The sequence below is a fragment of the Colobus angolensis genome, unplaced genomic scaffold (genome assembly GCF_000951035.1).
Source record: "Colobus angolensis palliatus isolate OR3802 unplaced genomic scaffold, Cang.pa_1.0 Scaffold330, whole genome shotgun sequence".
Taxonomy (NCBI): Eukaryota; Metazoa; Chordata; class Mammalia; order Primates; family Cercopithecidae; genus Colobus; species Colobus angolensis.
In genome coordinates this window covers 755,071-772,933 of record NW_012116600.1, presented here as the reverse complement: position 1 = coordinate 772,933, position 17,863 = coordinate 755,071, and the positions used below count along the sequence as shown (strand labels likewise).

The window sequence follows — 17,863 nt, the reverse complement described above, 5'->3', positions numbered from 1 at the left end:
CTCCAAATTTAAAGTGCCACAGGACATGGAAACAGGAAACAACAAAAAATCTAAGGCAAAAATATCCAGCCAGTAGTCAAATAGTGTTACATTTCAAAAATCTACCAATTGCTTTTGGATACTGCATCTTTCATCTAATGATGAATGTGGTTATTCTTAAGCCAATTCAATTAAATCCATATATAAAAACTAAAAATTAAATTCACAGCATAAAACTGCTTTGAGACTCCAAGGACTTGATCTTTGGCATGACATATGGTTTTCAGCTGTTTAAATTGCTTACATTTTTCTTTGTTCATATTTAACGTGAATAATAATACTGACCCACTTCAAACTAAAATTGTGAGGAACAGTTCACAAACTCAAAACTTTTGAGATTTTATTAGACTTTCTAATAGATGTTTACATCATTTTAATAAACCATATGTCTTTCATTATTGTTAAATATTTTATCATCCTATGTTCTGAATGTTTTGATAGACACTGTATTAAAACCATAATAAATGTGTAGTAAAATTACAACTATAAATTTCAAAACGAAATGCTACTTCAATGTCATGTTTATCTAAGAGCATAATCAACTTTCAATAATTTAGCTCTATCATGCTAGAAAATCATAATCTAGCGTCAACAACTACATTTACAAGATTTATTTTATCATCAGAAATATAAAATAATATGGTAATTTGTTACCATTTCATATATGAAGAAATCAAGCTTCTTTAAAGCAATAATGATACATTAGACATCTTCTAATTCTATCCAAATAGTAACATCTAATAGTTGGTCATTGTGGAAATTTGCAATATTTAAAAAATGTTTACTGTCTTTCCTGTTGGGAGAATATGCATCCTCTCATCTTCAGCTTTATCCTTTCTCACACACATTGATCTCAAGCTTTGCCAGTGAATTGCTTTGGCCAGTGAATTCTGATTGGGAATACCGTGTGCCACTTCAAAACAAGAGCTTTCAGAGTTTTTATTCTTGCTTTTTTTTTTTTTTTTTTGTATTGGAAAAGCAATGCCCCAGAAGGAGGTTTCTCCATTCGCCAGGTCAAAGAATAAAAATAATATGGAACAGAATGGCAGTTCATCCATGATGGGTATATTGTTCAATCAGCATGCTACTCAAGGGACTGCTAGGTGAGGTACAGGGAGGGGAACACATATTTTCTGTTGTAAGCAACAGAAATGTATAGTGACTGTTTGTTACTACAACACGAGTTAGTCTAAGATGATATGCAATCATAAAGATTCTGATTGGATGATTTTAGCAGTTGTTGGGGGGAACTCTTACCTCATGAGAAATATCATGATATTTTAAATAACTCTAAAGGATATTCTACTTTGTTAACTGATATTCTCCACTTTCTAATTTCCATACCTTTAGCCAACTTCCTTATTTGAAAGTTTTAAACAATAATATCATCTATATGACTATATTTTAAATATTTGATTACATCTTATTCAAGGTTTAACATGAATCATATTGTTTACAGATATGCCAGATTTTGCTAATTCTCATAGTGAGAGTCAAAATTATCTATATAGCTCATTAGCTGTATTAAGAGGCTAGTACATTGTTTTTATTAAAAAAAAAAAACTTTACTCTTTCAGGAGACTCTTCACCAAGAAGATAAAAAGTTGCAAATAAAACTTTATTGTTAATTCTAGTAACTTCATGAGCCTTAACTACTTTCACATAAACCATTAAAGTGACAGTTTACCTTAACAGATGCTTTAATTCTCTCACCTCAAAATTCTCACCTTATTCTGCCATCAGTCCTAAATTACTAAATAATTATTATCACCTAATTCTGATCAATCCCCGTATATTTGAACCACCTTAAATCAGACTTCAAAATGTCAGTAAATATCCCAACATTGCCCTTTCTTCTCTGGGATGCTCCTTACACAGTACTACAGAACGATAACCTATTCATCAACAAATTGCTTGGGTGGTGTCTTGGGAGCCCAGCGTTTGGCAATAAGATAGATAAAATACTTTCAAAAGTGTCTCTCTAGCTGTTTGGGCCTCTGCATTTTGCTCACTCTGTCCCTCTACTATTAAGAGACAAGCAGAGGAGTTTAAAAATATTTTAATATTATAGTTAAACTGTGACTTAATGCCCTGAAATGTTATTCCAATTTTAATCCACAAGTAGTATATAAAAGAGAAAATAAAATCACATGTAAGTTATTACTTTCAAGTTCTTTCTTTGCCAATATTGAAAACATTAACTTAGCCTCTTTTATTCTTGATAATATGTTAGGAGACTCTGGAGAGGAGCAAATAAACAAAGTCAGATTACCAGAGAAGAAAGGAATAAAGAGCAAAAGAGATATAAACATACTAAAAAGTTAAAAAAAAAAGGTTATATATTTTAAATATCAGACAGTGGAAAATAAGGCTAAATGGGGGTATTAGGTGTGCAAAATTTACCTCCACTAAAATACCAATGTTTGGAAGACTGTTATTAGGATCAAAAGTTTTTTTATAACTTATTTCGTCTTCTTTCTGCACCCTTATCCACTAGTTAACAAAGAGTAAAACAATGTTGGGTCATGCAGTTCTTTAATATAATAATTTAATGCTGGCTATATTCTCAAACATTCTCTTATTGGGATCAAAATCCTTAATTATTTGGACAGTTTTCCCTTCACCTGCTAAGTTAGTCTTATCATGGTACTTTGCTGTTGACGCTTTCTGATTCTCTTTATCAAGAGCTGAGATCCCTATGATACAAAAGAATCATAGGCAGTTCAGTGAGTTAAACTTCACAGCCTTCCTTTGCCTGATCATGCTGTGCTATAAAATTGCTGTTATCAAACCGCAGACTTCTCTTGATTGTAAAGGGAGGGGTCTCTTTTCAGGTCCTAAATGGACAGCAGGGCCAATGACTCCTCTTTTCGCCCCCAAAAGTTATTTTATTTATCTAACGCATCATTCTCTTTTCCAAAAAGTGAGAAATCAGGACTCACATAGAATACTTGTCTCTCTTCCTTTCCCCCCAATACCTTCAAGCTGGGAAATCAACTGACTTTGCTTCCACTCCTTTATTCTTTTTGCTTTGCTGAAACAGGTGAATCCTGACCCCTCTCCTGCCACAGGAAACCTGAATTAGTGGAGTCCTCTAAAGTACATTTATTGATATAGTAAAGGAGAATAAAGAATTTGGGAAATCCATTCTTAAGACAATATCCAGACATTCAAAGCTATTGTTTCATGCATAATCTGATTTGAATGTCAAAAATATATATACTGCTTATGTATTTCTTTTTGCATTCCATCTGTAACACATTTTAATATTCCTCTAAGTAGAGAAAGTAGGGTAAGCCAGGGCAATGGCCAGTACTCAAGAAATCGAAATAGTAAGACATTATAATTTTAATATCAGTCACTTCTGTTAAAAGCTTATTTAAAAGCTCACCATATTACCATTGAAAAATTATTCTTTTTGCTTAATTTACTATTACACTTAATACATTTCTTAGTTTTTAAAATTAAAAATAGTAGATATTTTAAAAGAGTAATACAAGCTTCATAATGAAATGCATTACTTCTCTCTTTTAACCTAACAAAATCCAGAAACAATTTGCTAAGAAGTAAATACTATTTTCTGTTTTTAAATAATTAAGGTAAATACATGAATTATAAGTTCACTTGGGTGTGTTTTGATTAAGGAACACACCCCTTAAGCACACTCCTCAGAGAAGATTTTCATCAACCTCATCAACCTTAGAAAATTTCCTTATGTTCCTGTAGGGTCAATTTTCTACACTCCAGTGGCAAACAGTGCTCTGATTTCTATCATGCCATGTTACTTCTGCCTCTTTTCTTAAAATTTATGAATGATTACCTAAACTACGAACCAGTACCATTTATATCTGATTCCTTTCACTTACATAATGCTTTTGAGTTTAATCGAGATTGCCACATGTGTTAGCATTTCATTACTTTGTAATACTGTGGATTGCTGTAAATACCATCCACTCTTTCGGACCATGGGTTTGGCATCCTTGGATTTAACCAACCAAGAGTAAAAAATATTTGGGAAAAAAAATGTGTCTGTATTGAACATGTACAGATTATGTTTCTTGTCATTATTCCCTAAACAAAGCAATATAACAAGTGTTTTCATAACATTTACATTGTAATCTAGAGATGACTTTCAATCTATGGGTGCAGAGTGAAGAATGGGAGATGAGTGGAGGTCTGAGCATCACAGCGCCCCCCTCTTTTCTCTCCCCACCTTTACCCGTCTGCTCAGCTCACAGAATACCTTTCCACCATGACCCCCTCAGCAAGTTCCTGCTGAAACAAAGCATCAAGCAGGTGTGCATATCTCTGCCTCAGGGTGGGAAAAGTTCAGGCCATGTGTATCTGGATCATTGTGACTGGAGAATGACTGCACTGCAAGACCCATACCCTGGACAGTGAGCCCAAGTGTGTGGAAGAGTTGCCTGAGTGGCATTTTGATAGCTCTGAAAGCTCCAAACAGTGACATGTGTCTTGTGCCTGCTGCCATATTTTGGGACCCCTTCCACAAGGACCCTAACAAGCTGGTGTTCTGTGAAGTTTTCAAGTACAATCGAAAGCCAGCAGAGACAAATTTGAGTTACATCTGTAAATGGATAATGGACATGGTGAGCAATCAGTACCTCTAGTTTGGCATAGAGCAGAAATATACCCTCATGGGGACAGATGGGCAGCCTTCGGTTGGCCTTCCAATTGCTTTTTTGGACCACACAGTCCATATCACTGTGCTGTGGGAGCAGACAAAGCCTACAAGAGGAATGTCTTGGAGTCTCATTACCAAGCCTGCTTGTATGCTGGAGTTAAGATCGCAGGGACAAATGTTGAGGTCATGCCTGTCCAGTGGGAATTCCAAATCAGATCCCGTGAAGGAATCAGCATGGGAGATCATCTCCTGTTTCATCTTGCATCATGTATGTGAAGACGTTGGAGTGATAGCAGCAACCTTTCATAGGAAGCCCATTCCTGGGAACTGGAATGGTGCAGGCTGCCACACTAACTTCAGCACCAAGGCCAAGTGGGAGGAGAAAGGAATGGAGTACATTGAGTAGGCCATCAAGAAAATAAGCAAGCAGCACCAGTACCACATCCATGCCTATGATTTCAAGAGGTGCCTGGAAAATGTCTGTTTCCTAACTGGATTCCATGAAACTGATGGCAGAAGCGGCCCATCTGAAGCAGCTGCTGCCATGATGCCGGCTGCAGTCAGGGAGGCACCACCCGGGCTCTGTGCTCCATGGAGCAGGCAGGAGCCAAAAACAGGTGGGATCTCTGCCCCCTCCTGAGTTGGAGGGGTGGGAGCTCCACTCTTCCAGGTGCAGCTGTATCCTCCCAGCCATGACTGCAGACCCAGGCATCACTGTACTCTCGGGAAGCTGGGAAGTCCCCTTTCCCCCAGACTCAGAAGTGCCTGCTTGTGCTACCTGGCCTCTCCTGGCTCCTGGTGCCCACTTCGATTTTGGAGCAAAGTTGATGCTGAGCCCAGGCACAGTTGTGCCCTGACTGGGTGTGTGCACACTTGGAGCAGTGCTGACATGCCAGGCTCCTGCAGCCTTGGGCCCCTCTAGACTATGGGCACCTGTGAGCACGGGAGGGAGGCCAAGAGGCATGAAGGAAGCTCCACCTGGGCCTGCAGGCACCCCTTGGCACAAACAGCCTGGATACCGTGGGTGCCTTGCATGGCAGGTTGATGGTGGTAGGAGGCAGAGAGGCTTCTGGAGGGGAAGGGTTGGTTCCCTGGTGAAGCCCCACCTTCAAGCCAGAGAAGGCCTGAAGCATGGGGGCCGGGCTGCTATTCTGCAGACTGGAATGAGAACTTATGGTGCTTTTTCAGCTGCCCGTGGCCCCCCATGGAACCAATCAGCATGCACTTTCTCCACTCTGAAGCCCATAAAAGCCCTAGACACAGTTGGACTCAGGCAGACAACAAGATGACCTGAGGGCAACTAGGAGCTACTCATCCTGTGGGTCTCCTTTGGTTGTATCTTTTATACTTGCACCAGCAATGAATTATAGTTCCAGTAGCTCCACACTTTCATCAACATTTGGTAGTATCAGTTTTTTACTTTAGTCATCCTTGTGAGTTTGTGGTGACAGATCAACTTTGTATGACATTGTAGTTTTAAAGTTGTATTTTTCTGTTTATGAATAATGCTGAAAACATTATCATATACATTGCCCATTATTGCATCCTCTTCTATATAGTATTTATTTTTATTGTTTTTTATTATTGGATTATAGGAGTTATTTTATGTTCTGAATTGAGAGTTGTCTGATTTTATACATACACTCCCACATACAGACACACACTCATTACTTCTGCCTCTGTTTCTAAAATTTATTAGTGAAAATCTCAACTATGTACTACTTGTGTCTGATTCCTTTCACTCATACAATAACTTTGAGATGAATTCGTGTTGCGTTATGTGTTAGCATTTCTTTCCTGTGTATTGCTGTAAGTACTACTGACCCTCCATATCTCCCTCTTTCTCATTATATATTCCCTGTCTGAGATTTACCTATTTGCTTTTTTATTGGAGGAGGAGCATAAGTCTTTGGAGGAGCATGAGTGATTTTTTTACATGAAATATATCCATTTTTATTGTTTAATAGGCTTTCATTAGTTTCCTATTACTGCTATAACCAATTACCATAAATTTTGTAGCTTAAAGTAACAGTAATTTATTATTTTACATTACTGGAAGTCAGCATAATGAAAATGTGTTTGCTGGACTGCTTTCCTTCTGGAGACTGTGTAAGAAAATCCATTGTATTTCCTTTTTCAATGTGAAAAGGTTGTCTGCATTCTGTAACTCATGTCTGTTCCTTGAATTACCCTAACCTTTCTAACTTTGTCACATCTGTTCTGAGTCTGCCCCTCTTCTATCCCTCATAAAAGAACCTTTTGATTATATTGGTTCCAGCCTGATAATCTGGTGTAATCTTCCAATCTCAGTATTCTTAATCACATCTGCAAAGTCTTCTTTCCATGTAAAGTAACATGCTCATAGTTTCAAGAAATTAGGGCATATATGTCTTCATGGGACATTATTTTGTCTATCACATTACTTATTTGGTCCTAAGAAATATTTGTTTTTCCCAGGATTACAATTATAGTTTCCTGTGTTTATGCTAGAAGTTATACGGTTATAACTATTACCACTTGGTATATTTTCCATCTCAAATTATAATGGTGTAAGGAATTAAAATTCATTTTTGATTCTTAGATTTACCCACTATTTCCAGCAACATTTGTTAGAAAATGTTTCCTCGTCTCATCAAGCTGTTTTGATACTTTTATCTAAATTTTTTTATCATGTGTGCAAATCTACTTCTGATTCTCCAATCGATTACATAAATAGAAATACCTGTTCACCAATTGTGTGCCTTCTTTTGAGAGATGCCTGTTCAGATCATTTGCTCATTTTTGAATCAGATTGGTTTTGGGGGGTCGCTATTGAGTTGTTTGAGGTCCTTATGTATTCTGGTTATTGATTTCCTGTCAGATAATTTGCAAACATTTTCTCCTCTTCTGTAGGATGTTTCTTCATTCTCTTGAATGTTTTCTTTGTTTTGCAGAAGTTTGATTAGCTTAGTATAATCTCCTTTGTCTACTTTCACTTTTGTTGCCTGTGCTTTTGAGGTCTCACTACAAAAATCTTTGCTCAGACCAATTGATGTCCTGAAGTGTTTTCTTCTAGTAGTTTATTATTCTACTGATTTCTTCTAGTAGTTTCATAATTTTGGGTCTTACATTTAAGTCTTTAATCTATTCATTTGATTTTTGTGCATAGAGAAAGATAAGAGTCTAGTTTAATTTTTCTCCATAAGGATATCTAGTTTTCCCAATACCATTAAGGAGACTGTACATTCTCAAATATGTATTATTGTTGTCTTTGTCAAAAATGAGTTGGCTGTAAACATGCAGATCTATTTCTAAGTTCTCTATTCTGTTTCTTTGGTCTATGTATCTATTTTCATGTCAGTGCCATACCATTTTGGCTATTACACCTGTAAATGCGCAGATCTATTTCTAAGTTCTCTACTCTGTTTCTTTGATTTATGTATCTATTTTCATGTCAGTGCCATACCGTTTTGTCTACTATACCTTTGTAGTTACAGTTGAATCTTGAACAACACAGGGGGTTAGAAGTGCCAACTCCCTCACATTTGAAAATTATTATATTTTTGACTTCCCCAAAATTTAACTAGTAATAGCCTACTATTGACCAGAAGCCTTATTAATAACATAAATAATGTATTAGCATATATGTTATTCATTATATGTTGCATTTTTACAATAAACTAATCTAAAGAAAAGAAAATGTTATTAAGAGTCACATGGAAGAGAAAATATAGTTACTATTCCTTAAGTTTAAGTGGATCATCATAAAAGTATTCTTGTTGTATTCACATTGAGTAAGCAGAGAAGGAAGAAACATAGGAGCAGTTGGTCTTGCTGTCTTATAGGTGGCAGCAGCAGAAGAAAATTCAGATATAAGCAGGTGGGAATTGAACAATGAGAACACTTGGACACAGGGTGTCCAAGGGGAACATCACACACCAGGGCATGTCTTGGGGTGGGAGGAGTGGGGAGGGATAGCATTAGGAGAAATATCTAATGAAAATGATGAGTTAATGGGTGCAGCAAACCAACATGACATATGTATACATATGTAACAAACCTGCACGTTATGCACATGTACTTTAGAACTTAAAACTATAATAATGAAAATAAAAAATAAACAAATTTTAAAAAAGAAAATTCAGATGTAAGTGGACCTGAACAGTTCAAACTCGTGTGTTAAAACGGTCAACTGTACTTTGAAATCAGTTTGCATGATGCCCCAGTTATGTTCTTTTTGCTCTGGATTGCTTTGGCTATTCAGGGTCTTTTGTGGCTCCATACAAATTTTAGGATTGCTTTTTTCTATTTCTGTGAAGAATGTCATTGGTATTTTGATAGAGATTTTGTCGAACCTGTAGATTGCATTAGGTTAAGAATGGACATTTTAACAAAATTAATTATTCCGATCCATGAACATGAGATATCTTTCCATGTTTCAGGTCCTCTTCACTTTCTTTTATCAGCGTTTACAGTTTTTATTGTCAAGGGCTTTTACTTCTTTGGTTACATTTATTCCAACGTCTTTTAAATTTTTTTGTAATTAACATAAATGATATTATTCCTTTATTCCCCTTTCAGATTATTTGCTGATAATCTTTAGAAGTAGCAGTAATATTTGTATGTTGATTTTGTATCCTGCAAGTTTAGTGACTTAGTTTTTCTGTTCTGACACCTTTTTGGTCGAGGCTTTAAGTTTTTCTAAATGTAATATAATATAATATAATAATATAATATAATATCCACATACTGGGGCTTATCATAAGGTGAAGGGTGGGTGGAGGGAGAGGATTAGGAAAGGTAACTAATGGGTTTAATAACCCATTAATAACTAATGGGTTTAATACCTGGGTGACAAAATAATCTTTACAACAAACCTCCATGACACAAGTTTACCTATATAACAAATCTGAACATGTACCCTGAACTTAAAATAAATGTCAAACAAAAAAAAAAGATGTCATCTGCAAACAACATCAATTTGACTTATTTCTTTCCAATTTAAATGCCTTTAATTTTTTTTTCTCTTGCCCAGTTTATCTTGCTTGGGCTTTTGATATAACGTTAAATAACAGTAGTGAAAATGGGCATCCTTGTCTTCTTCTAGTATGTAAAGGAAAGACTATGTTTTTCTCTATTTAGTATGGTACTGGCTGAGGGTTTGCCCTATATGGACTTGTTATGAGGTATGTTCCTTCTACACCTAGTTTGTTGAGAGTTTTTATCCTGAAAAGATGTTGAATTTTATAGAATGCTTTTTGAGCATGTACTGATATGGTCATATGGTTTTTGTCTTTCATTTTGTTAATGTGATGTATCATGTTTATTTATTTGCTTATATCAAATCATCCTTGCCTCCCCGGGATAAATCATACTTGACTGTCATGTATTGTCTTCTTGATGTGCTGTTGAATTTGGTTTACTAGTATTTTCCTTTTTGAAGATTTCTGCATTTATTTTCGCCAAAACTATTGGCCTGGAGTTTTCTTTTTTAATTATATTGTTGTCTGGTTTTTGTATAATGATAATGCTGGTCTTATTAATAAGTTTAGAAGTTTTCCTTTCCTTTCTTTCTTTCTTTTTTTTTTTTTTTGAAGTTGTAGTAGAACTGTTATTAATTCGTCTTAAATTTCAGCAGTGAAGCTGAAAGCTCCCAGGCTTTTCACAAGTGAGAGACTTATTATTACTTTCATCTCGTTTCCTGTTATCAGGCCTGTTTAGACTTTCTCTTTCTTCTTAGTTCAGTCTTGGTAGACTGTATGTGTTTAGGAATTTATTCCTTTCTTCTGGGTTTTCCTATTTGTTGATATATAATTGCTCATAGTATTCTCCACTGATTCTTTGTATTTCTGTACTCCATGTAATGTCTCCTTTTTCATCTGTGATGTCATTTATTTGGGCCTTCTCTCTTTTTTCTTAGACTATCTAAAAGTTTGTCAATTTTTATCTATCTTTTCAAAAAACTAACTTTTGATTTTGTTGATCTTTTGTTATGTTTTAGTCTCTACTTTCTATATTTCTGGTCTGATCTTTATTATTTCTTTCCTCCTACTAATTTGGGTTTCTTTTTTTGGATTTCTAGTTTTTTGAGGTGCATTGTTGGGTAGTCTATTTGAAGTCTTTCTACTTTTTTGATGTAAGCGTTTATTGCTATAATCTGTCCTGTTAGCATTGTTTTGGGGTATGTGGTATGTTCATTTTTATGTGTTTTGAAAACTTTCCAAATTTCCCTCTTAATTTCTTCATTGACTCATTGATTGTTCAGGAGCACCTTTTAATTTCTATGTGTTTTCATAGTTTACATAGTAATGAGTTGATCTCATTACTGAATTGTACTTTTATTTCATTGTGGTAATAAAAGATATTTAATACGATTTTGATTTTTTGAAATTTGTTGAAACTTGTTTTGTAGGCTAACATATATTCTATCTTGGAGAATGTTCCATATGCTGATGAGAAGAATCTATATTCTATAGCAATTAAATAAAGAATTTTGTAACTGTCAGTTAGATCCATTGGGTCTAGAGTGCAATTAAACTCTAATATTTATTTGTTGATTTTCTGTCTGATGATTTGCCCATTGATGACAGTGAAGTATTTAAGTCCTCTACTATTATTGTATTGCATTCTATCTCTCCCTTCACGTCTTTTAATATTTGCTTTATGTATGTGTGTATGTATGTATACATATTTATAACAATTGTTATGTCTTCTTCCTGAATTGACCCTTTTATCACTATACAATAACAGTTTTTTTCCTCTTTTTACAGATTTGACTTGAAGTCTGTTTTATTTTGTTGTTGTTGTTGTTGTTGTTGTTTTGGTTTTTTGGGTTTTTTTGAGATGGAGCCTCGCTCTGTCACACAGTCTGGAATGCAGTGGTGCAATCTCGGCTCACTGCAACCTCCACCTCCCAGGTTCAAGTGATTCTCCTGCCTCAGTCTCCCGAGTAGTTATGACTACAAGCATGTGCCACCACACCCGGTTAATTTTTGTTGTTGTTATTGTTGTATTTTTACATACAATAGAGATGGGGTTTCACTGTGTTAGCCAGGATGGTCTTGACCTCCTGACCTCATGATCTGCCTGCCTCGGCCTCCCAAAGCGCTGGAATTTGAGTCATGAGCCACTGCACCCGGCCCGAAATCTGTTTTATCTGATATATGTATTGCTCATTTTGATCTTTTTTGGTTTCTGTTTGTGTGGAATATCTTTTTCCAGCCTATTTTTAGTCTATGTATATCTTTATAGGAGAAGTGTTTCTTGTAGGAAACTCTGAATGGATGAAAAACAAGAAAAGACCCATATACTTGGGGTCTTGTTTTTAATCCATTAAGACATAATTTCTTCTTTTGGAGAACTTAGTCTACTTATTTTTCATTTCACTATATGTCTTCCTTTGTGGTTAATTTTCTCTGCTAGTATGTTTTAAATCTTATTTTTATTTTTAGTGTACCTATTTTAACTTTTTACTTTCTGGTTACCATGAGGCTTAGAAAAAAATCTTAATATTATAGCAAGTTATTTTAAATTTATGACAGTTTAACTTTGATGATGAAAAGAAAAGAAACAGCAAACAGGAAAGTAAAAAACTCTATGCTTTAACTTTTTCTGCTCCTAATTTTGACATTTTGCTGTCCCAATTCATACCTTTTTGTATATCCTATCTCATAACAAATTGTTGTCATTATGATTTTTGTTAGTTTTTTTATTATTCATATTAAATATATAAGTGGTTTTTATACCATAAATATACTATTAAAGTATTCTAAATTTGTCTGTACTTACTTTTACTAGTGAATTTCATACATTCAGATATTTTCTTGTTGCAAACTAGCATCCTTTTGTGTCACAGTAAATAACTCTTTTTTGTATTACTTGTAAGAAAAGTCTAGTGTTCGTTTGTTTGGAAAGTATCTCTACCTCATGTTTGAAGGATAGCTTTGCTGAGCACAATATTCTAGGGTGGCAATTTTTTTTTCTTCTTCATCACTTTAAATATGTTATCTCTACTCCCTCATGGCTTGTGTAGTTTTCATGAAGTCTGTTGCCAAATGAATTGAGTCTCCTTTATATTTTATTTACTTCCTTTCTCTTGCTGCTTTTAGGATCTTTTGTTTTTTCTTTACCTTTGAGAGTTTGGTTATTTTATGCCTTTGAGAGGTCTTACTTTAAATGAATTTCTTTGATGATCTTTAACCTTCTGTACCTGGATATTTAGATATTTTTCTGTATTTGGAATGCTTTCTGTTATTATTTGTTTGAATAACCTTTTTACTCCTTGATTTTTTTGAACTCTCTCTTAAAAGTCAATAGCATGTATTTGCTTTTCGAGGCTATACTCTAGATCTTGTAAGCATTCTTTGTTCATTTTCATTCTGTTTCTTTTTTCTTCCACAAGTTTATATTTTTAAGTAATCAGTCTTCAAACTCACAGATTCTTTTCTTCTGCTGTTGAGAGCCATCCCGCCAATGCACTTTTCAGTTTGGCTATTGCATTTCTCAACTCCAGGATTTGTGTTTGATTAATTTTATTTTTTAATCTCTTTGCTAAATTTCTCTGAGATATTTCTAAATTGATTTATTGTATTATCTTGCAATTTGCTGAGTTTTCTCAAAAGGCTATTTTGAATTATTGTTCTGACCCATTTCATCAGGGTCACTCACTGACTTTTATTTTGTCCATTTGGGGAGGTCACACTTCCCTGTTTTTTCTTCTTGTTGCTAGATGACATCCTTAGTGCAGATTTGACACAACCCTAAATTAAGTTTGGAATGTTGTTGTCCCAGATGGGATGAGGAAATCCCAAAGGAAATATTCCAGCTGTGTGGAAAGGCTGGCCAGGGCTTTGTGCCCAGAGGACCCATGAAGCACATTTCCTACAGTGTGCTGCAGAACAGCCACTCTGATTTGGCATTTCCTTTACTTGAGATGAAAAGCAGTTCACCAAGTTTTACATACTGACTGCTTCTAGCCTCCCTTCCACTATTCTTCTCTAGCTTCCCTCGGAAGTTTTCACCTACATACACTACAAACACTTGACTTTCCCATGTGGTAAGTCAGAGATGGTTTTCCTGTGAAGGAACCCAAGATGATGGGAAACCTGACTTTCCACCTTGATCTTACTTTTTCCAGTGTAGAAATCATAAGTCTGGGGGAACTTTCTTCCACTGGACCTGGCAGACTTGCAGAGGGTTGTTCTGATTAGTGAGGTCCATTTCTCTTACCTTCTGCTGGTGTTTTCTCACTTCTTTGTGGCCCCTCAGATTTTCTCAGTGTCAAATTTTAATTCTGGGATATTTCTGGTTATAATCTTGATACTGTTTTTGTTTTCTGTTAGAGAGACTGATACCAGATTGCTTCTACTCCATCATTTTGGTGACATCGTAAGCACACTTTTAATATGATTTTATGTTGCAGGATCCTGTCTAAAATACCATATTGCATTTAGTTGTCATGTCTCCTTCAGCTCCTTTTTGCTAGAACAGTTTGTCAGACTTCTCTTGTTTATAATGATGTTGACAGTTTTGAGATATACTCAACAGACATTTTGTAAAATCACCCTAATTGGAATGTACCAATGTTTTTCTCCTGTTTTGGACAGAGTATGAATTTTGAGAAGGAATACCACATAGGTTAGGTACCATTTTCATCCTGTAATTTCAAGAGTACATACTACCAACATAATCAGCAGTGTGGATGTTGAAATGTTGACCATGATTGTCTGGCTAAGGTAGTTTAGTCATATTTCTCAACTGAAAAGTTATCTATTTGCTCCGCTTTACACATTTCACACTTTAGAAAGAAGACATTCTGTGCAGCTCATACTGAAGTTGTGAGGGTTATGCTCTACCTCCTTGGGGACTAGGAGCCTCATGAATTGTTCAGAATTATTCCATAAGGAAGATCTATCTCTTCCTCTATTGACTGATTTTTTAAACATATTGAAGCAACCTTGTGTTAGTGGGATAAATAATATTTAATGATATTGTCAGGACTCAGAAAGGAATGCTACAAAATGTAGTGCTTTGGCATGCTGAGTGATTTTAACTAAGGAAGAACCAAACACCTGCCATTGCTCCCAAGGCACACTCTCCCATCCCTTTGCAAATAAGGGACATTCATCCAGAAGGAATGCAGTTGTCCTAGGCCACCTCCCTATAATTTTGTCAAACAGAGAAGATTAATTTACAGGATAGAATACTAGAGTTAACACCACACCTAGACCCCAGAGGAAGTTAATCCCAGGGTATTCTCTGCTCTTTTCTCATTCATCTTCCCTAAAAATAATTTACTCTTCTGCTAAAATTGCATACATCCCTCATTTCCCTCTCCCCTAAGAATAGGGTATTTAAGCTTCAACCATCTGGCCCTTCTTTGAGTTTTATACATTGCATAACTCCTGTGCACTTGAACATTAATATGTTTGGTATACCCTGTCTCCTGTTATGTTGTCTCCTGCCAGTTTATTTGTGCATACTCAATTATCAATCCTTCTAAGAGAAAACTAAAACTTGTACAATATACTATTGATTTAATTTGTCATGATTCTCAAGAAATTTTGAAACACTGTCAATAAAAATTGTTTTTCTTTTTCTTTCCTTGTAATGTTGTGTACAGTCGTGATATTATAGATATGCTGGCCTCTAACTAGATGAAAATAATTTGCACAGGGCTTATATTATTTTATCTTTGAATGTTTGATAAAATTCACCAATGAAGTCATCTATCCTTTGGGAACAATTTTGAATTGCAATTTTTTATTTTTTATTTTTTTAGAGATAGGGTTTCACTCTCACTCTGTCTGGAGTGCAGTAGTGCAATCACAGCTCACTGCAGCCTCAAACTCCTGAACTCAAGCAATCCTCCTGCCTCAGCCTTCTGAGTAGCTAGGACTCCTAGATCAAGTTATCCTCCTGACTAGCTAGAACCCAGCTAAATTTTGTAAATGTTTTATAGAGATAGGGTCTCACTGTGTTGACCTGGTCTCAAACTCCTGGCTTCAAATGACCCTCCTGCCTCAATCTTGCAAAGTCCTAAGATTATAGGCATGAACCATTGCAACTGTCCCACAAATTTAATTTTTTTTTAATATATATAAAGTATTTGGAAGTTTTCAAGGATTTTGTGCTTATTTCTAAGTTGTTAAATTTAATGGTCTGAAATATATAAAAACTTCCCAATTGAACAGATCATCTGTACCATTCAACGATCTATTCTTCCTAGTGTTTTTGCTTTTGTAAAGTCCCCTCCTTTTGATTGTGGGATCTATGTAGTAACTTTCTTCTAAAAAGTGATGCATACTTATGTGTTCCTTATTTTATGTTCAATAAATGTGTCATAATACTTTAACTTCAAATTCTAAATTTTATTAAATTTCAAAGTACTTTTATTCTGAATAAAACTACCTTGAACTGGAACATTAAATTGCAAAGAATTGAGAGAATCCAAATTTTAGGCTAAAAATAATAGAAAAGTGTATATCTATATTTATATATAAGATTTCATTGAGTTTTATAAACTGACATATTTTTTAAAATAATTTTTCTTGGTTTGATAGCAAATTCATTTGCAAAGAACAGGTGTGTGACTTCTGCAGCATTCTCAAGTTAACATTAAAGAAAACCACTGTCAAATAACAAAATACTTTTGTTATGTGATTAAATGAATGCTCATGATTTATTTGATTACTATGTTAATATTTATACATTCTAAGTTTTACTCTACTTTCTAAAGTATTAAGTCAAGTAAACAATCTTGACTGTTGTCTATAGAACTAAATAATTATTATTGAGCAAAACATTATATATTATTTATTTACAAATATGTAAGTTAATTTTAAAATGTATTATTTAAAATATTTAATTCATATAAAAGTATAGATTTAAGATACAAAGTTATAAAGTTCATAATAAACAAATATCTAAAAACTAGCTTAATAAAAATACTACATTGAAATGTTTTTCAATTTTACAGTTAAATGTTGCTTTCCACTACTGTAATACTTTGCTTTCAAAACATTTGTGGCTTTATTATAAAGAATTTCACACTTAATTTTTGTTTTAGAAATTTTCAAATGTATATAAATTACATTATATTTTTGCATTTTTCTGTGCCTTTCCTTTGTGGTACAATACATATATTGTGGAATTCATTTATGTCACTCCATGTAGTTGTAGTTTTTAAATTTCACATATGCAGGGTATTTTATTATATGATTATCCTATAATAAGATATTATATTCAGTTAGGGAATTTCTATGGTTTTTACTCTTATAGTCAATGCTGCTATGAATAGGTAAAATTATTCATTGAGTTCGTGTAAGAGTTTTCTAAGGTAAATACCTAGGAATGAGATTCAATCTTCTATAACAAACCTTGTTGTTTTATATCCTCATCAAAACTCGGAATTATGATATTCAAAATTTTGACCAATTGGTTAAGATTAAATAATATTTTCTCATTTGTTACTTCAGTGATCACTAACATGGTTCACCTCTTTTTGTTGTTGTTGTTTATATTTATTGGCCAACCTTTCTTCTTTCTCAGAAATTCTTGGACATGCATTTGATCATTATATTCATGGACTTCTATATTTTTATATTAATTTCAGGACTTCTTTACAAATTCAGGATATTAACCATTAATTGACTTTATTTTTATTCTATACTTGTGTGTCCAGGTTATGGATTGTCTGCTCATCTTCTTTTGGGAATTGTTGGTAAACTGGCATTTTGAATTTAGTTTGTGTCAAATTTATTTATTTTTAATTTGTGTGTTTTGTATCTTGTTTAAAACATTCTTTATTATTCTGAAGTTTTGCTGTTAATATTCAAGCCTTCATTTCAACAAGAGAATATTTTTGTGTAGTATGTGAAATAGTGACTAATTGCTATTTTAAAATATTATGAAAATAAAAATATTTATAAATTTATTAACACTCCTAATATGGTTTGGTTCTGTGTCTCCACCAAAAATCTCATCTTGAATTATAATCCCCATGCATCAAAGGAGGGACCTGTAATCCCCACGTCTTTAGAGAGGGGAGTGGTTGGACATGGGGTTGGTTTTCTCCATACTGTTCTCATGACAGTAAGTGAGTTCTCATGAGATCTGATGATTTTATAAGTGTCTGGCATTCCGCCGTTTGCACTTCTCTCTCCTGTTGCCTTGCTTCCCCTTCTGCCATGATTGTAAGTTGCC

The 17,863-nt window shown here is 34.5% G+C and overlaps 1 pseudogene; it reads left to right on the top strand.

The window, feature by feature from the left end:
- The first annotated feature begins 4,291 nt into the window (after positions 1-4,291).
- On the top strand, positions 4,292-17,398 carry LOC105518899 (annotated as a pseudogene).
- The last annotated feature ends 465 nt before the right edge of the window (positions 17,399-17,863 follow it).